Source organism: Protomyctophum parallelum (genome assembly GCF_964188405.1).
Source record: "Protomyctophum parallelum genome assembly, chromosome: 4".
NCBI lineage: Eukaryota > Metazoa > Chordata > Actinopteri > Myctophiformes > Myctophidae > Protomyctophum > Protomyctophum parallelum.
The window spans coordinates 45,879,891-45,901,414 of record NC_139700.1 but is presented as its reverse complement, the minus strand read 5'-3'; the positions used below and the strand labels follow the sequence as shown (position 1 = coordinate 45,901,414).

Here is a 21,524-nt window from a genome sequence, read left to right as displayed (position 1 = left end):
GATGCCGCACATTTTACACAGGCTATTAACAGGAAATAAGTGTAAGTTAAAGGAGAATTCCATACTAGAAGGCTTTCTTACCTTTATTTGTAGTTGTTACGTCCCCACCAAAGAAGTCCAGGTGTTATTTTGTGCTTTTTATTGTTTTGTGTTTTATTGGCTATTTCCCCTATACCATAAGCCCTCAATGGGGGTTGGGTTTTTGTGCTAATTCGCTTATTTCCATCGAAATAAGGAGTAAAGTGCGCCACTTGGGATACTATTTACATTATGAAAAGAGGATATACAACAACAACAAAAAATTGAGCAATGGAAATAAGCAAATTAGCACAACACCCCATAGCCCCATTCAATTCAATGCAATTCATTGAGGGCTTATGGTAAGGGAAATAGCCAATAATGCGCTTTTGCACAAAATAACACCTGGACCTCTTTGGTGGGAACGTAACGACTACAAATAAAGGTAAGAAAGCCTTCTAGTATGGAATTCTCCTTTAACATTGTGGGAGAGAGTAAGGCAGTGAGTGAGTGAGTGAGAGAAAGAGAGAGGGCAGGGGTTGACTGACACCTGGCGGTCAGTCAGAGCTCGGAGGCCCCCCTGAGGGTGGAGGCCCGTTTCAATCGAAACTGGTGAAACATAGCAAAGGCCTCCTATGGCCAAAGTATACGTTTGAAGTGGTTAATGTAGGCCAGGGGTGCCCAAAAGGTAGATCGAGATCTACCAGTAGATCACAAAGACTGTGCAGGTAGATCACATGACAAAGACATGCCCCTAAAGAATATTTAATTTAAATATAAAAACATTTTTTTTAAATTAAGTTGTCTTGATTGATTGACTGACATAAAAAAGGGCCAGTCAGCTCAAACCCATAATGCAATACTTTTGCAATTGTTTGTTTTGTTTTCAAGAGTGTTGCTGTGCACAAAATCTACAAATGTCAGTAGATTACAAATTAAATACAAAAAAAAACTCTAGGCCCTACATATTTTCATATTTCTCCCCTTTCCCATTCCAGGTGCATTTGTCTTAAATGTAATGCCAGCACCGCTATTCCAAAGCCATTTTCAGCAATAGTATTATAATGATTTCATTGGGTAGATCTTGTTGAGCTGGTCATTTTGAAAGTAGCTCTCAAGTTAAAAAGTGTGGGCACCCCTGATGTAGGCTATCTTTTGCACAAATCTACTAACTAAGTAACTAGCAAAGGCACAATTCTGGTCTGTTGATGTAATGGAGTTGAAGTATTGGCTAGAATCTAAATTGGAAATACTCCATGTAAAGTAAAGACGCCTCAAAATTGCAAAGTACAGCACTTTAGTTAGTACATGTCCATAAATTGTCACACAGTTTTGTCAGGTGAAGAGCAGTGTGATCTTTATTGCTGCAGCGTCAGGACATGTCCAGGAATGACGCTATCATCCCTGGGGGTGTTTTTTCAGGCCAAAAAGCCCTTAGCCGACGGAGAGATGAGATATACTTTATGATCCCCGAAGGGAAACCGATGCGTTACAGCAGCACAGTGTGATGAAAGGGGAGAGATGAAGCATGGCACATGTGTTGCAGATTATATACTTTTTCATAGATTTCATATAGATGGGCTTCATCATAATCATACATTTGTTTGACATCGCTGCCATCAGTGTTGTGTGTAATGTTTTATTTATTTATTTTATTTTTTATACTTGTCTTTTGTATTGTGTTCGTTTCATGTTAATGTGTAGGCCTATTTGCGGAATTTGAAAGCACTTAAACCCTCATTACTTTTCCCCCACTCTACACCAAACCTCTTTGCGAGGCGTTGTGGTATGTGGGCATGTAGATCTCATACTTTCGGCTAATGTTCCCTTCAGGATAGGGATGCCTAGGGTTCAAGTGGTTAGTGTAAAACAGAAATAGGCTACACACAAAGATGTGGTGGCCCCCTTGTAGTACTCTACTCTGAGGAGAGGACCCCCTACAGAGCGTCACAGTCCCTCCCCCTTTCAGAACGACGAGTGGCCCAGGAAATGAATCCCAATGCATTTTGCCAAAAGTATTCATTTAAAGACGGTTGTGCCACAGACAAAGCCAACTCGGATTGTGACAAATCATGACAATGAACACTATATGTTTTGGGCCGATCAAATAATTTATAAGAAGAAAAACAAATGAAATAGTGTTGTCTCCTGCCTTCATTATTTTCTTCTTTCTAATGATTTGATCGGCCCAAAATGTTGTGTTCATTGTCATGATTTGTCACGATCCGAGTTGGCTTTGTCCGCGGCGTGACCGTCTTTAAATAAATACTTTAAGAAAAGCCTATGGGCAAAATGCATTGGGATTCATTTCCTGGGCCACTCGTCGTTCTGAAAAGGGGTGGGACTGCGACGCTCTATAGGGGGTCCTGAATCCCTGATAACTTTGAGGTCTAGATTTTATGAAAATGTACCAGATTCTTTATTTATTTATTTGTTTGTTTGTTTGTTTGTTTGTTTGTTTGTATGTTTGTTTATTTATTTATTTATTTGACTATTTATTTATTTGTTGTTCTATTAATTGATTTGACTATCTATATTTATTTATCTATTTATTGATTTATCTATTCTATGTATTACTTCATCAACCGCATTTGCAGCCTGTGTCCCTCCCTCCCTCCCTCCGGGCAATGGAATGATTGATACTGTGTCGCGTCCGAATGAACCAATGACGTCGCGGCCCGTCCCTCCGGCCTATGGGACGCAGGGTAGAAATAGAGGCAGATCAGGCGTAGCAGTTTCTCACACACACACACACACACAGTCACAGTCTCACACAGCATCAGAGTCCTGCGTCCTTCCCTGAGAAGAACACATCTGGATTATTATTCATACAAACATCTGGATAATATAAACTATAACCCTTCACTTTCAACGTGTTTTCATCAATTGCTAAAATAACTCGTTCTTTTGAACACTGGGACATTTACATTTTTCCTTTTTGGGAGATTTTGGACAGATTTCTTTTTTGCGTGGAAGCGTCCCATTTGTAAGTAGCAGCATGCTGCGGGATTGTGTGTGTGTCGTTATTGTAGTTGTTGGCTTCTCTTTCTCCCAGAATTAGCCGATCTACAAGCTCACAGAGACTGGTTATAATAAACTTGTTAGATCGGTTATTCTTTGGCACACACATTTTCGTGTAAAACATCCAAGTACAGAGACTAAAGTCTTTAAAAACCGTTCATTGATTCAAGTTGTTACTTGTTAGGCAAAGGGTGTCGCTTTTTCCACAAAATATATCTGCATCTACAGACTGATCGAGTTTGTTGATCCAGCTTCTTTTCGGCAAGCGACAGATTCCAGGCTAACGAACGAACGACGGGGCTTCGTAATTCTTCTAAAGCATTCATAACATGAATGAATGTAATGAGGTAGAAGTAATGTAACGGTGGCGTTACTGTGTGACTGACTGTCAACAATACACTGGAGCACATGGTGTGCGCGCGCGCGTGCGCGTTTTACTGGAACGCTGCTTTTCGTGTGTGTGTGCCTGCCTGTGGGATGGGGGGTGGGGGGGGGAGAGGAGAGAGACATGATGTCAACATGAATATGTTATGAATTTAGAACTTATGATACATGATCAGTCAGATGAGATCAGATGTCATAACAGGAAACAAATTAATAACCTCATATGGGTGTTTTAGTTCTAACACTTGATATAAAGCGAGTTTCACTTATATGAAACTTTACTTGAGGATTTGATTAAGTGCCACGTTAATGCAATTTAATTGTTTCTGAACATAACACGAATTAATGAATACAAATCACATTTAGTACTGGCTTTAGGCATCGTAAACACATATTACACAGGGCATATATGACAAATATAAATGATTAACTATACATGTTTAGTGGTTTTATTATAGCCCACTTAAACAAAAACATTAATAGTGGAAATAGATATGCAAGCTCTATATGGGTCACATTTTGAGCTTGTAGTTCGGCTATTTCCACAATTTTGTAATGTTTGACAATGTCAGGAAAAAAAAGATGAACATGGAAATGATTATGACGATTATTTAAAAATACAACAACATTGCGACTATAATGTAATAATTATGACGGGCCTAAGTGGAGGTTGTGTTACGGATATGTTTTCGTTTCGTTTGAAGTGACTCTTGTACAAACACAGTAATGTCAATACCTTCAGGGTGAAAACTACTGTTTAGACTGTTGTGTTGGTTAGACTTTCTGGCTTTCTTTGTTTGATGAACACTTTGAGTAGTGTCAGTCAGAATACTCTCCAATATTTTGACTATTCTTGTTTCTGTTTTTTTGAGTGGTGCAACCACTCCTACAGACAGTTGTGCGTGTCCCTGGCTGGCTCTCGCACACGCACATGCACACATTAACTGTACTATATATATGATGATTTGGGGTGTGACAGACAGTACAGTACAGAAGAGGGACCCCCGCATGGTAACTCTGTCATTTCTCAACCATTTTGGACACGGGGCGGGTCTCCGGAACCGGGCCGGCACCCTGTGGGTCTGGAACTTCCAGGGACCCCTCCCCGGGGACCTCCACACATTCATGAATGTGCTACTTCTTCATACAAAAGTAGTGGAAATAGCAGATCTACAAGCTTGTATATCTGCTATTTTCACTTTTTTAATGCTTTGAAAATGATAATCTGAAAGAATGGTTTCCACCATACCAGCTATTTGTGTGTGTGTGTGTATGCATGTGTGCATTTCCTATTCCTGTTTCCTTGTTAATGTCTAGTTATGGAGGATGTGGAAGTGACAGGTTAATCTCAAGCAAAGTCTTCTTTCTCCCCACCAGAATTCTTTCCAGAACTAGTAGTCAAGTAAAACTTTGAGGTAACTCTCACTTTACTTGAGTAAGACTTTTCAACGAGCATGGGCTTGTAGATCTCGCAGGGTCTGGTAGATCTGCTCATTTTGAATGATTGAGACAGATTTGTAATGCCAATGGGCTTGCACTTAAAAGTGAAGTGATGTTTTGCATGCAGGATTTGTACTTTTGGAATATTTCTCTCCATTGTGGTGGTGTTCTTTTTTTACTGAAGTACTGAGTACTTTTTCCATCCCAGGCCAGAAGTGTGTTTTTGTCCTTGTGGTGGTCGAAGGATTGGAGCTGATCTATAAAAAACCTTGGCCTGTTATTCGCAGTCAATTTAACACTAATTGCAGCATTGCGTGTGTGTGTGTGTGTGTGTGTGTGTGTGTGTTTGCATGCTCGCGTGTGTGTCTCTGCTGTGTGCATGCACACGTAACATACAGGCATACTTGTATTATTATACTTGTGAGGACCAGAAGAAAACAAACAAACAGACATGAGGACAATAGTCCTGGTTTTCACAAGAGACATGTTTGATTTGCGGCAGAAACGTTTTTTTTTAGTTAGGTTTACAGTTAGGAAAAGGTTTGGATCATCAGGTTGGAGTTACTTAGCAGCATTTAGAGGTCATAATAGGAGTTAGGCTTATGATTAAGTACAATTTATACCTAGTTGCATGCCAGTGTTGCATACCTAAAAACAATCACACCCGTGTGGACTGAGTGGTGCAACTCCGTGTGGGGGTCCCTGGTGTGTCACCGCCTCAACGGAACTTCCAGACCCACAGGACCGCGCCCAGGGTGCCAGTCCGGTTCCGGCGAGTCGCCCCGTGTCCGAAACGGTCGAGAATGATAAGTTACTGTGTCGGAGAATTGGCAGACCTCTCTCTCTCTCTCTCTCTCTCTCTCTCTCTCTCTATATATATATATATATATATATATATATATATCTATATATATCTATCTATCTATCTATCTCTCTATCTCTCTCTCTCTCACTCTCTCTCTCTCTCTCTCTCTCTGTCTCTCTCTCTCTCTCTCTCTCTCTCTCTCTCTAATTAGCAGGCAACAATGCGACACTATCTCTCTCTCTGTGTTTCTAAGCACAACAGTGCCACTTTTGCCCCTACTGGTACTCTAAACATAGGGACACGTACGTGGACATAGGGACATTGCTGTTCCTTGGAGTGGTTGCGCCACTAAAAAAAAAAGACTAATGCTGCTCTGTATTAGTCTGTAAGGTATAAGCTCGTCACATGTCCACTGCTGAGGCACATGATGCCCTTCTAGATCAGCAACTTTCAACCTTAAACTTTCAAAACGTATTTATTTAAAGACCTTTTAAGCGTCGTACGAAGCCAACTCTTGTCGTGACAAATCATGACACCACACACAATATTTTGGACCAAACAAATAATTACAAAACAACAAACAAATGTGTTGTAACCTGCCGTTTTATTCCTACTTTCTAATTCTTTGTTTGGCCCGAAAAATTGTGTTTGGTGTCATGATTTGTCACGACAAGAGTTGGCGTTTGTCCGTGGCGTAAACGTCTTTAAATAAATACTTTCCGAAAAGTCTATGAGGAAAATGAACGGCGATTTATTTTCCGGGTCTCTCGAGGGGGGCGGGACTGCTGGGACAACTGGCTTCCGCTTAATGCACACGTTATGCACACATGCGTTTTTTCTCAGAAAACTAGTTTAGAACTGTGGTTTAGAACGGCAGATATACTGTGTGTGTGTGTGCGGGCGTGCGTGGCATCACATTCTAGAGACCAGTGAGTGACCCAGTAGTCTTAACGATCTCTTTTCGCCTCACTGACTGAACATGTCAACATGACCTTATGCTGCTTTTAGTTTTCCCCTGCCAAACAGTGGTGCAACCTTCCCTAACTAAGTTACATGTACTCAAGTACTGCACTTTTATGCATCTCCAGCCTTATCTTCATATAATTGGTCCTCCAGAGGAGGAAACCTGCCTACCAGTGAGTGACCTCATCAACGTGGAATCCAAGCTTCTAGAAACAATAGGCTTTCTATTCCTGGAAAGGTAGCATGCTGAAATAGAAGTTTTGAAATGAAAGAATATATATTCAAAGATTTGCGCCACAATTTTTCAAAAATAGCAGACCTACAATATCATAGCGCGGCACCCGGTACCGTGCTATGAGCTTGTAGATCTGTTATTTTTCAATAGCTAAAGCATAACATAATGCTTAAAACACCAACACAGGGGTTCCCGTCCAGAATTTTATTTATTTGACAGGGACAATGCTCATTAATCAACATTTCAGTTTTCACTTCCGTGTAACTGTGCCAGAGTTAGCCATAAGCTAATTTACATCTGTAGTCCCTGAGCAGGCTCTTAAAAAGGTAGTAAAACTAAACATACAAAGGTACAGTACAGTACAGTACAGTACAGTACAGTACAGTACAGTACAGTACAGTACAGTACAGTACAGTACAGTGCAATACGAGAACAATAAAACATTGCGCAGGGGACAAAAACAACCGCAGAGTGAATTGAGAAATGACACCAGTGCTAAATAGAATTACTCATGATTACAGGTTTGATTTGTTTTTAGCCAGCTCTTCACGTTGAATTTGAAGGTCAAATAGTTAAGGAGGCCTCTCTTACTTCTGTAGGGAGACTGTTCCAGTGATGGGAGGCTCTAACAGAGAAGACTGTTTTACCAAACGCACTACGTCTGGTTGCCGGGCGGGTGCAGTACTTAGTTTAGACAGCACTTGGTTTAGACTAGTCATTGGTTAGACCAGTCATTAGTCCTATACAACTACAACCTATCTCAGACCCTCATCCTAAACCTAACCTCCCACGGGGCAGCACACCTAAACCTAACCTTAACCCATATCGAACCAATGACTATAGTCTAAACTAAGTATGCACCCCCTGGTTGGCACTTCACAGTCTCCTCTGGTAGTTGCCCTTGTTGCTTGCTCTGCCTCTCACCACTGTCCCTTCGACCTATGAACTGTTTCAGTGGTGGGGGTGCAAGTCCATTTAAGATTTAAAAATCACACCCATGTGAAGTAAGTGGTGCAACTCTGTGTGGGGAGACCCACATAGGAACGCACCCAGGGTGCCTGCCCGTTTCCGGCGAGCCACCCGTGTCCAAAACGGTTGAGAAATGACAGTTACTGCGTGTGGCGGTCCCTATACTGTACCCTCCACTGTACTGTATACTGTACTGTACTGTCACTGTACTGGCACATCCAAAATCACCATATATGCAGTTAATATGTGCGTGTGTGTGTTAGGTTGCGCACAGGTGGTGAAAAACAACCGTGCTGTTTTCGTGCTCAGACGCACCCAGACACCCACCCAGGCACACACAAAGTTACTTAAGGAAGTGGTTGCACCACTTTAAAAATGAGACAAGCATCTGCAAAATGTTTGAAGCTGTCACAAGTAAATAAGTTGTACTTTTGAACTATATGGTAACGGTTGGGCTTTTGGTCCAGTGTGTTTAATGTCTGTTTGTAAAGTGATTCTATGGGTTTTAACGTTGACCGATTTGTCTGTGACCAGGTTGTGAAACAGTATGTTATGTGTGAAAAAAATCATAGCATGCACGAAGAGTTTAGCTACGTCTGTTGTGAGATATGGTCTTGCGTGTCTGAAGTTGGATAGATTGAATTTGATTTTATTGGCTACGTTTTTTTTATCTGTTTTTTAAATGTCAAGTTTGAGTCTAGTGTGACTCCAAGATATTTAAATTCTGATACTACCTGAATGCTGTTACCCTCGATAAGAATGTCAATGTCAGGGTCTGTGGAGTTACGTGAGAAGAACATACAAACAGTTTTTTTTTGTGTTCAGATGCAAACATGAACACAAATGGGTTAAGGCCCAGGTATTCGTGACACTAGTCCTTACCCGTTGTGAGATATTGCCCCCCCCATAAATATCTTTAATTGCCGTTCATTAAGAAAAATACTTGCCGCCTTGTGGCCCACGGGGGGGTACTGAGCCCTGGGTGCGTTTTCGCATTTTTTATTCACCAATAAATTAATTATTAATTTAAATTGGAAAAAGGGCTTCGTTACGACCTCCATATTATTATGGTCAATGCCTGTGTGACAAGTGGGAGCGATTGGTGCAGGTGGTGAGGAGATACGGCGGTGTTTCTGACATTCATTCAGACATTGAGTTAATTATAGTATGATGTATAGTTCTATCACTGAACGTTTCATTCTATTCTATTTCTGTGCCTTGCTCAGGGAACCCTCGGCACATTGCCGTGGCTGGGAATCGAACCCGGGATCTTCTGTTTCTCTACCCACTGCAGAGCTATGAGCCCCGCCCCTTTGATTCAATGCTCACTTCAGTGTTGAAGTTCTTTCTTTTGGAAAACCACACGCATGCACGCACACACACACACACACACACACACACACACACACACACACACACACACACACACACACACACACACAGGGACAACTCAAACTAAATATTAAACCCAGTCTACCAATTTATGTACCCTGTGTTTAGTGTGCGTGTGTGTGTGGGTGTGTGTGTGTGCGTGCATGCACGTGGTTTGTGGTTTTTGGTTTGACCAGCATTGCCGGGACAAGCAGCCAGCCTGGAAGGAAACTCTGACACCACTTTGTGTGTGTCTGTGTGTGTGTGTGTGTGCGCGCGTGTGTGTGTGCGCGCGTGTGCGCGCGCATGTGCGTGTGCATGTGCGTGTGCGCGTGCGCACGACGTGTGCACACTGTTTGTCATAGTCTAAATGTGTCTAGTTATTTATACTAACCCTACCCAGCTCTGCACACAGGAGCTGTGGAACAACAAATGAAAGCACAGCAGAATCCTCTAAGTTTTCAAGGTTCTGGGTCTGAACGTTAGAGGCTGAAAACGCCAACCCAAAACTCACCAAACCCAAAAACAAACGCCCCAGTTGAAAATATTTCAGCTCTTAGCGAGCGGATAACAACACCACACCTGGATGTGGAGCACCTTTCTTTTGTCTTCATTATAGTTTTTCATGAACATAAATTAAATCATACTTATTTTACACATTATTGTAGTGGTTCTCAAAGGGACCCTTGTTGGTCACTCGGGGGCCCTTGACAACTCTGAGAGTGTACACAATGGAACCAAATGGACCCTTACAGGTCTGTAACTCCACATGGAACCAAATGGACCCTTACAGGTCTGTAACTCTGAGAGTGTAACACATTGAACTAAATGGACCCTTACAGGTCTGTAACTCTGAGAGTGTAACACATTGAACCAAATGGACCCTTACAGGTCTGTAACTCTGAGAGTGTAACACATTGAACTAAATGGACCCTTACAGGTCTGTAACTCTGAGAGTGTACACATTGAACTAAATGGACCCTTACAGGTTTGTAATGGCTCCATGTGTACACTCAGATTTATGGTGGTCCATGGGAAAATAAATGGAAAAAGTAGCCCTGCCCAATGACCACAAGTCACGTTAAAACATCTTTATGAGTAGCCCTGCCTCGTATAAGTTCTGACTTGTGGTTGTCAGCCAGGGCTACTCATAAAGACCTTTTAACCCATTTAGACCTGACGTCGACATTTAAAAAAATGCCTTCTAAATCCTGACAGTTTTCTGAAATACCTATGTTTCTATATCAGTGGTGGTGCTCAATATTTCATGTCAAGGACCACAAAAAAATATGTAATTGGCCACCGACCCCCATCTGAAAATATGTTGTTCCAGGGACCCTCCCCAGAATCAAAGATTTGAGTTAAAATGTTCACTCTGTAATAATATATATTCAAAGATCTGAGGGGCATTTTCACGATTATTTTCTTTTTGCTGATCTACAAGTTCATAGCGTGGCACCGAGTGCAGTGCTATGAGCTTGTAGATCTGCAATTTTTCAATAGCTAAAGTATAACATAATGCTTTAAAACACCAAAAGGGTTTCCCGCACAAAATAGGTTAATGTGTGTTGATGCCAAACACACAAGGGACGATTCTCGATAGCGTAATTCTGAGGTTGTGTTCAGTGTTGTTTTTGGCGGCACATTTTGATTCTTAGTTTTAGTCATATAGTCTCTTGAATAGTTTTCATTTAGTTTTAGTCACATTTTAGACACCTGGAATGTTTTAGTGTTAGTCTAGTTTTAGTCGACTAAATGTCATGATATTTTAGTCGACCATGTGTTTTGGCGGTGCCTTGATGCCGTCGTAATGGCTGATTTTACACTTGCTGAAAATAGCCACAACGCATTGTGAGCTTGTATATCTGCTAGTTTCAGCATGCAACCAAGTGTAAGATGACTTATACTGGATCTCTTGTCCGCTAGTCAATACATTTAGTCTTAGTTTTAGTCATCATATAGCTTAATTTTCACTTAGGTAGTCAACGAACATTTTTCGTCCTAGTATTAGTCGGCAAAATCAACACTGGTTGTGTTCAAGATGTTTTAGTTTTTTTTTTGTGTGCAATATTCCATAAACCTTTTGGCCTCCTTCTTCTTCTCATCTTACCTCGCTCTATAGCTCCATATTCGGGCATAACTTCTCCACAATGTACCCCTCATCCCTTCCTCTGCACTATCTGAACAATCTCGACCCGTCTGTGTGTGTGTCTCTCTCTCTCTCTCTGTCCTATTCATCCGTCCTCATCCCTTCTCCGCACATGTCCACACCATCTCCACCTCGCCTACACCCTGGGCAAGACCTACGCTTTAAAGACTATCATTTGTTTGGGCGGAAGTTGCGGGATTTTAGCGGAAAAATATCGGCCAAGGAAATTACGTTGATGCTTTATTACAAATCGGTTTACATTCTCCGCGAATGAAACAAGTGTTGTGATTTGGTCGGGGAAAATATCGTATCCGGGGGGGAAATACATTTGACGGATGTTTCCCGGTGGATACGTCCGCCGATTGCTTCTCTGCCTTATACGTTGTGACCGGGCTTTCTCTTTTCGCAGAGAAGTAAGCCTGGGACTCGAGGCTATACCTCGCCTACAGTTTTATCCCCCAAGCCTTCTAACCTGGGCTGATCCTCCAACGTAGTCATTGTTGGTCTCCTGTCCCTCCCGTTCACTCACAAATGACAATCGTAGGGACCACCCTTTCTACCGCCGCTTGGTAGAATATTGAGTGCCGCGCTACGAGCTTGTAGATCTGCTATTTTTCAATAGCTAAAGTATGACATAATGCTTAAAGGACCTTTTAAAGGATCTTTTGTGTTTTGGGGGCTTCCATATGTGTTTTCTATCCCCACAAATAACCAATTTTGAACAACCAGGCTTTCATATCATATCAGGTGCTTTAATGGAAATTGCTCTCAGGAACAGCTCAACTGATTTTGGCCTCATCGTGATGTCATCAGTGTCACCCTACTTTGTATAATTCCTCCTCTTCTTCAGTCTTCAGTTCCAAATTTTGCATTTCCACTTTGTTTACAATGTTGATTTTCCGAGCTGGCATGGAATGGAAACGAGCCTGGTTTTATCTAGCATCAGTATTATAATGACTCAAATATTAAATAATCTGCATATCAGCACCCCCGCCACCTCAGGACATTGTGGTACTGCAGCTAAAACTGCTTTCAAAGTCCAGAAAGTAATGACAAGGCCTGGTTATATATCAGAGTGGTGATTGAGGCTCAAACCATTAGAAATAACTTTGAGGGACATGGACAAATAACATGCATTTTAAAACTGCTTTTATCATATTATGATAAAAGCAGTTTTAAAATGCATGTTATTTGCGCTTTAAAACAACAAAAGGGGTTCCCTTACAGTAGGAGTAAATGTAGTAAACGTGTTACTCTCCCACCTCTGGTCCTCGGTGCGTTTCACGCAAGCCGTCTGATCAGCAGAATAGAAACCGCTGAGTCAGCTCTACGGCAACACAACAGGGACAAACGGGTGCCGTGAATGCACTCTGTAGTAGTCGGTAGGTCCCGGGTTTGGAAAGTGCACAGCACACTATTTATTTAGCGTTACTTAAAAAAAAAGAGTGTCTTCCCATATTCTGAGAAGCGATGAGGGACAATAAAAAAAAAACATGTGTCAGCTTTTATGGGGAGTGGAGCTTTTCTAGGAATTTATTTTCCAATTAAAAAAAATAAAAAGCTATTTAACCCATTTTGGGGCGGGAACCCCATTTAGTGTTTTAAGCATTATGTTATACTTGAGCTATTGAAAAATAGCAGATCTACAAGCTCTGTGCACTCGGTGCTGTGCTACGAGCTTGTAGGTCTGCTATTTTAGAAAAATCGTGAAAATGTGGCCCAAATCTTTGAATATATATATATTCTTTCAGAGCGAACGTTTTTTAACTCAAAACTTTGCTTCTGGGGGGTCCCTGGAACTACACATTTTCAGATGGGGGTTCCGCGGCCAAATACAGATAATTCTGGGGGTCCTTGACGTGAAAAAGGTTGAGCACCACTGACACATAGAAACATGGGTTTTTCAGAAAACTGTCACAAAAGACATTTGTAGAATCGTCCTCGGGTCTAAAGGGGTTAAATAAGTACGGTAAGAAACATTGTATCGCCATGGCAACTTATATGTTCTTCTTGGGACATGCACGGTTTTCCCAACCAACGCAGACGGCACAGGGCAAAGTGCTGACTAGCTGCAGCAGTGAGATCTGGGAGGATGCGGCAGGACCGTACTAGTAGCACGCTGCCCGTTGCTACACGGTCCTTTTATTCATGTGTAATATTATAGTTTTATGTGATTTGTTTTTAATGCGTGACGGGACAATTTATTTAAATTTTTATGCTTGGTGCTTAGTGCCTTTGTGTGTGTGTGTGTCTGGGGTCCATGGGCAGCTCAGACTTAGCTGAGACTAAGACCGTGTTGGGCTAATCGGTGTAACTCTTTACACGCACACACCCCCCCCCCCCCCCCCCCCCCGACCTGCCAGTCTCGGGTCGAACGCTCTTCTTTAGTTTAGTTTATTTGACCATCCTTCAGTTTCAAATACAATATTTACAGACAATGAATGGAAGCTGTTTAACCCCATTCTGACCTGACATCAGATTCTAAAAAATGTCTTCTACATCCTGACAGTTTTCTGAAAAAGCCATGTTTCTATGTCGGTCGTTCTTCGATTTAAAAAAATAAATAGCAGACCTACAAGCTCGTATTTTTCAATAGATAAATTATAACTGGGTTAAAAAAATAAAATAAAAACTGCACTTAACCATGCAGTGAGTATAGAAAGATTTCTCCATGCTATCGATTAGATATGCATATCGTCGCTGTCCGTTCCGGCATACTCCCACTTTTTTGTGAAATGCACAGCGTCACACAAAAATGATCAAAAATAAATAAAATAATTGTGACAGCCCTACTGAGGACATTCTGTGTGTGTGTGTGCGTGTGTGTTTGCGACTGTGTGCGTGCGTGTGTGTGTGTGTGTGTGTGTGTGTGTGTGCGCGCATGTATGCATGTCCGTGCGTGCGTGCGTCAAGTAGGAATGTGGAGTGGCCTCTGAAACCACTTCATCCAGTTTGACTGGTTGGGATTCCTCTCTTTGATGTGTCATGCAGTGTCCTGTAAAATACACTGATCTACAAGCGCCCGTGTCAATCCACATCTGTAAGACGTTTGTGAACATCAGGAGGCCTGTTAGTTTTTGCTTTTTTTTATGGACGTCAACCAGAGAGACTGTATCCAGCTGAGAGCTGTTCAGCTCTTCTGTCCCCAAAAGTCGTTTACAGATCTGTTGTTATGTTGACTTGCATCCATGTTTTCAACTACAGGTCTGCTTTTTATGTTGCATCGATGGCTTTCATTTAGCCCATTCTGAACGGGAACCCGTTTTGGTGTTGGCATCGTGTTATGCTTTAGCTATTGAAAAATAGCAGATCTACAAGCTCATAGCGCGCCACCGAGTGGCGCGCTACGAGCTTGTAGGTCTGCTATTTTTGAAAAAAATCGAAGAATGACTGACATTTTTAGAATCTGATCTCAGGTCAGAATGGGGTTAATCAGACCAGTGTGTGTCCAGTGGAAACCTCGTATGAATCTGATCTCAGGTCAGAATGGGTTAGAGTTGTTTCGATAGTACCGATACTGGTATCGGTTTCTCGGGCCGATACCGCCCCTCCCAACTTAAGTACTCTGTACTCGGAAACCGGCCCGATACTTTGACCCGAGTACCAAAAAAACATCCAATTGACACTATAGGCTGAACGAATGCCATGGGACCAAGTCTGACCCAACACTGCAGCAAATCGCCAAAAACTGCCGATCTACAAGCATAAATGACAAGTTTAGATCGGAGATCCATCTGCATCTCTATGAGAAAAAGGGGGTAAAATAAGTGGTTACTCAACAGCCGGTAACAATTAAGTACTCATACTCTGAAATAAAATGGTATCGGGACATCTCTAGAATGGTGGGTGTCACCGAGTGCCCGAGCTTGTAGATCTGCTATTTTTCAATATATAGGTAAAGTATAATATAATGCTCAAAACACCAAAAGGGGTTCCCAACTTCCCGGCCAAAATGTGTTAACCATTTTGTTTACATCCATTTTGGGCGGGAACCCGTTTTGGTGTTAGCATTACGTTATGCTTTAGCTATTGAAAAATAGCAGATCTACAAGCTCATAGCGCACCACCGAGTGGCGCGCTACGAGCTTGTAGGTCTGCTATTTTTGAAAATTCGAAGAACGACTGACATAGAAACATGGCTTTTTCCGAAAACTGTAAGGATGTAGAAGACATTTTTAGAATCTGATCTCAGGTCAGAATGGGTTAAGTTCTGCACGTTCTCTGTGTGCAGCATGGCTCTCGAGTTATACTGCACAGGCATCCCATAGCTTGTAGGGCTGTGATCATGGGCGATGATTATATCCATTATATCAAATTCCTAATATCCGGTGTTAATAAACGTCTTACATTTTGGGAAAGTGAAAAGCATCACCGTAATTTTGTGCATATGCTAATGGTGTGCAAATTCAGATCAATTGTGACCATATTTGACTGAGGGACTGCCATTGGATTTTTTTTCATCTCATGTGAAAGCAGGGAATCATAGCTTCAAATTGACATATTGGTTGTTCAGTTTGACCCACCAGTTTCGGAGATATGGCTTATAGAGAAATGTCTTGCAGAGAAACGGCGAGTTGAGAAAACAGGCTTGAAAGGTTCACTCCAGTTTTCACTCCTATTTCATATCTACATGTCGATTTCAGCTCTGACATTTATTTCAGACATGCTCTAGTATGTGAAGAGTCTGCCTGTGCTATTAACTTATTAAAACTGTAATCGGGTGCACTTCAGGTGTGTGTGTGTGTGTGTGTGTGTGTGTGTGTGTGTGTGTGTGTGTGTGTTACATACCGGAACCTGATCATGTAAGTATAGCAGGTTTAAGGGATTAAAATGATAACATATCGTTGCTATCATTTTAAACCTCCTTAAAGTTTATTGTGACCGTGTGTGTTGGTTGGTTGGTTGGTTGGTTGGGTCACCCCCGGCAAGCCACCCGATAGGCCTATAAGGTGCCTAGGTCATCGTGACATCACGTGACATCGCCGGGGATGGATATGACTCGCAGACTGACGCAGTTAAGTCCATATATGGAGATCCCTGGTGTCATCAATATTGGCCAGCAACTCTACAGTACATCTGACCTCAAACCTCAGACCCTTAGATCTCCATATATGGATATACTGTAGCCTGTGTCAGAACCTGTTCTGACATTCCGTGTGTTGATCCTTCCCCATCCGCCCTTCCTCTTCCATGTCTCCCTTTGGACTGATAGCGGTCCATTCAAACCCTAGACGGGCCCGCACCAAAGTTATTAGTGCAGCCGCGCCGGGCAGCCGGCGAACACTGTGCCCCTCATCAAACCCTGTACACTCGAGAGAATGTCCCCGCTACCACCCTTAGATCTCCATGTTCTGACATTCCATATAGTTGATCTGACCTCACCTCATCAAACCCTGTACACTCAAGACACTCTCCTTATATGACCAGTATAGAGAATTCATTCCATGTTGGTCTGACCACATGGAATGTGGCGCGCTACGAGCTTGTAGGTCTGCTATTTTTGAACAATCGTAAAAATGCGGCACAGATCTTTGAATATATAGATATTCTTTAAGAGCGAACGTTTTTTTTTTTTTTTTGACGTCGGGCCTAAATTGGTTAAAAATGCTGATGTGCACGTATGCCTATACGTACGTGCACATCAACGGAAGCCGGCCCACATGCACTGATGTAGCCTACACGTGCACATCAACGGAAGCCAGCCCACATGCACTGATGTTAGCCTACATGCACATCAACGGAAGCCAGCCCACATGCACTGATGTTAGCCTACATGCACATCAACGGAAGCCAGCCCACATGCACTGATGTTAGCCTACATGCACATCAACGGAAGCCAGTCCACATGCACTGATGTTAGCCTACATGCACATCAACGGAAGCCAGCCCACATGCACTGATGTTGCCTACGTGCACATCAATAAAAGCCAGCCCACATGCACTGATGTTAGCCTACGTGCACATCAACGGAAGCCAGCCCACATGCACTGATGTAGCCTACACGTGCACATCAATGGAAGCCAGCCCACATGCACTGATGGAGCCTACACGTGCACATCAATAGAAGCCAGCTCACATGCACTGATGTTAGCCTACACGTGCACATCAATGGAAGCCAGCCCACATGCACTGATGTTAGCCTACACGTGCACATCAATGGAAGCCAGCCCACATGCACTGATGTAGCCTACACGTGCACATCAATAGAAGCCAGCCCACATGCACTGATGTAGCCTACACGTGCACATCAATGGAAGCCAGCCCACATGCACTGATGTAGCCTACACGTGCACATCAATAGAAGCCGGCCCACATGCACTGATGTAGCCTACACGTGCACGTCAATAGAAGCCAGCCCACATGCACTGATGTAGCCTACACGTGCACATCAATGGAAGCCAGCCCACATGCACTGATGTTAGCCTACATGCACGTCGACGGAAGCCAAGCCCACATGCACTGATGCAGCCTACGTGCACATCGTCATTAAAATCATTGATGCACGTGCACGTGCACATCAATGGAAGCTAGCCTACATGCATACCACTGATGTGCACATATGTGTAGGCTGTCGTGTGTGTGTGTGTGTGTGTGTGTGTGTGTGTGTGTGTGTGTGTGTGTGTGTGGTAACGAAATATAATTGGTGCCGTTAGTCTGCCCCTAAGACCACACGTCTGCTGCACTGCCAAGTGTGTGTGTGTCTCTCTCTCTCTCTCTCTCTCTCTCAGTAATTACAGAGCAGGGCAGGGCAGCTGGCCAGGCTAAACTGAAACTCAAGCCGGTGTTTTCAGCGTTCCTTATTTGCTCTTTCCAATAACAGGCTGTTTTAAGCCATTCGGGGCGGGAACCACCCCCCTTTTGATGTTTTTGTTGAGCATTACGTTATGCTTTATAGCTTTTGAAAAATAGCAGATCTACAAGCTCATAGCACGGCACCGAGTGCCGCGCTACGAGCCTGTAGGTCTGCTATTTTTTTTTTTAATCATGAAAATGTGGCACAAATCTTTGAATATGTATTCTTTGAGAGTGAACGTTTTTAACTAAAATCTTGGCTTCTGAGGGGGGTCCCTGGAACGTGGAACCACACATTTTCAGATGGGGGGGGGGGGGGGGGGGGGTCGGCGGCCAATTACATATAATTTTTGGGGGTCCTTTGCGTGAAAATGTTTGAGAACCACTGACAGAGAAACATAGGCATTTCAGAAAACTGTCATGATTTAGAAGACATTTTTTTAAATGTCGATGTCGGGGCCTAAATGGTTTAACCCAGCCAGCACCCTGTTTTAAAAGGCTCTGCTGTTATTTTGGGGGTTGGCACCACTCTGACTCTCTGATGTCCTGTCACAGTTTTAGAGAGCTGCACCAAAAGGCAGCATAAAGAAGCGTTTGAGTGTTTATCTTTTCATTTCATGGTCCTTTAAAATCTAACTTTTTCAGGGCCAAGGACTCCCTAGCTGAGAGAGAAAGATGTAGCAGGGACACCCCTATAGCTGAGAGAGAAAGATGTAGCAGGGACACCCCTATAGCTGAGAGAGAAAGATGTAGCAGGGACACCCCTATAGCTGAGAGAGAAAGATGTAGCAGGGACACCCCTATAGCTGAGAGAGAAAGATGTAGCAGGGACACCCCTATAGCTGAGAGAGAAAGATGTAGCAGGGACACCCCTATAGCTGAGAGAGAAAGATGTAGCAGGGACACCCCTATAGCTGAGAGAGAAAGATGTAGCAGGGACACCCCTATAGCTGAGAGAGAAAGATGTAGCAGGGACACCCCTATAGCTGAGAGAGAAAGATGTAGCAGGGACACCCCTATAGCTGAGAGAGAAAGATGTAGCAGGGACACCCCTATAGCTGAGAGAGAAAGATGTAGCAGGGACACCCCTATAGCTGAGAGAGAAAGATGTAGCAGGGACACCCCTATAGCTGAGAGAGAAAGATGTAGCAGGGACACCCCTATAGCTGAGAGAGAAAGATGTAGCAGGGACACCCCTATAGCTGAGAGAGAAAGATGTAGCAGGGACACCCCTGCAATCATATTGCATATAATTGTGCTGCGTATTTCACTTAGATAACTTCATACTTCATAGACTTGTTTGACAGATGATGTCAATGTGCAGTGTTGTGTTGGATACATTGTTGTGTATTTTCAGGCAGTTAACCACTGAAATCCTCTATACTTGGCTAAACGTGTACTTAGGCTGCTCTTTTTTCCAGGCTACCCCAAACATCTTTGCTGAACATAACTGATTCACAAGCCCACGGCTAATGCTCCCCCCCCCCCCCCCCCCCAGAATATAGAGATGCTGTGGTTCTAGTGGCCGCGATACGAGCTTGTAGATCTGCAATTTGTTTTTAAATACCCGTAGCTCGTGTGGAAAGGTTGTCTCCCTCCACTGTGCTATACCATTGCTCAAGGGCACATCGGCGGCGCCCCCGGAAGGTTCTGGCAACCTCTCCGACCGCTACCAGTATACCAGTACACCACACGAGACTTGTATATAGACAGTATACTACATTGTTGTGGTCAAGTAATTTGGACCTTGGTACTGTACTTCTACCACTGTTCAGCAACCTCTCTCTCTCTCTCTCCCCCTCTAATCATGGGGCTCTAATCATGTTAGTGTGGGTGGCTGTAATTGGCACCGCTTTCTGGGTGGCAGGCTGTGTGTGTGTGTGTGTGTGTGCGTGCGTGTGTGTGTGTGTGGGTTACAGCAGGGTGGCATAAGGTTTGACTGGACTATGTAGCTCTGCTTGGTTCTGGTGTCTCTGGTGTCCATTTGAGCAGCCGAATCGTGAAAATGTGGCACAAATCTTTGAATATATATTCTTTCAGAAGACTTTTTTTATTTATTTCGACGTCAGGCCTAAATGGGTTAAAATGTTAGGATGTCCTCACAAGTATAACGATAAAAGCATGTGTTGTTGGTGTGTTCATTCATTCATTCATCCATTGCCAGATGGATCTCCATTGCAGTAAAACAGGCAGCTCTTATCTATATTCACTGCAGTGTTGGTCTCTAACATTGCATGTGTCTCCCTCTCTATCTTTCTCTGCAGTCACAATGAGCGCAAGGTGAACTGCAACCATCCTGTCTCGGGGTGTCCGTCGCAGGACAACTGCATCTTTGTCCTCAGTGAACAGTAAGTCGGCCGTCTTTATATATCCCTGTGGGACATTTTTGAGCAGTGCCGTATAATGCTTTGTCACTCTGTCTTGGCTGTTATACTGTAACTGTATGTCTGTCTGTTTGTCTGTAGGCTCGTCACAGTTATTACATTTTTTTTTTTGCCTAATCACAATTATTTGAGATAATCACAATTATTTCCGTTGCATAATCGTCAAAAATTGCCACGTTGAAATTTTTTCATATATTTTCAAACATTTTCAGAAACGGTGAGAAATGGCAGATCTACAAGCTCAAAACGCGCCGCGGCCGTGCCGCGTTTTGAGCTTGTAGATCGTCTATTTCACACCGTTCCAAGTGCTAAGTTATTGAAAGTTATGAAAGTTCCTTGTCCTTGTCCTTTGTTTATGAAGCCTAAAGCCAAACAGAAATGTGCAAGCAATTTTCACTCGTAATGTTCCAATGTAGAAAATGCAATTAAATCTTCCGAATTATATGCGAGCGACAATTCATTGCATATTACAATTTCACAATGGTGACAGCCTTGTCTGTCTGTCTGTCTGTCTGTCTGTCTGTCTGTCTGCCTGTGACCTGTCTGTCTGTCTGCGGTTTGTCGCCTTACAGTGACATCATGTTTCCGTCTGTCCACGCTTATCCACATATCTGACACCTGACACAAATGTCGTCCTTATGTACACAACTTCTCTAAACAGCCAGAGGGACATGTCATGTACCTGTAGTGCCTTCTTTCTAGTTGTGTTTGTAAAACAAAAAAGGAGTATATTGTTTCAGTCTCTGTGGCAAGGCGGCCTTGAAGAATGTTGTCACAAAGATGTGTACTGTTTGACAGGCCGTCCGCCACTCATGTCTTTCACGCACCAAAGAGCATGGTCTTTTTAAAGGCACATTATGCAACTTGTTTGCCCTGTATGTATTTATTTGCACTAGGCATGTAACGATACACTCGACTCACAATACGATACGTATCACAGTATGAGGTTCACGACACGATTTTTCACCATATTTTCAACACAATTATTTTCCA

General features: G+C 42.9%; 1 protein-coding gene across 6 annotated transcripts in view; it reads left to right on the top strand.

Moving 5' to 3' along the window:
- Window positions 1–2,799: 2,799 nt before the first annotated feature.
- The window catches only part of LOC310857629 (pleckstrin homology domain-containing family A member 5-like), a 252,185-nt gene continuing 233,460 nt past the window's right edge, over window positions 2,800–21,524 (top strand). For all 6 annotated transcript variants that reach the window (XR_014569161.1, XM_083763381.1, XM_083763380.1 and 3 more), the window contains exons 1-2: window positions 2,800–3,004; window positions 20,412–20,495. The gene's annotated coding sequence lies outside the window, so the exon portion shown is untranslated. The remainder of the gene's footprint in view (window positions 3,005–20,411; window positions 20,496–21,524) is intronic.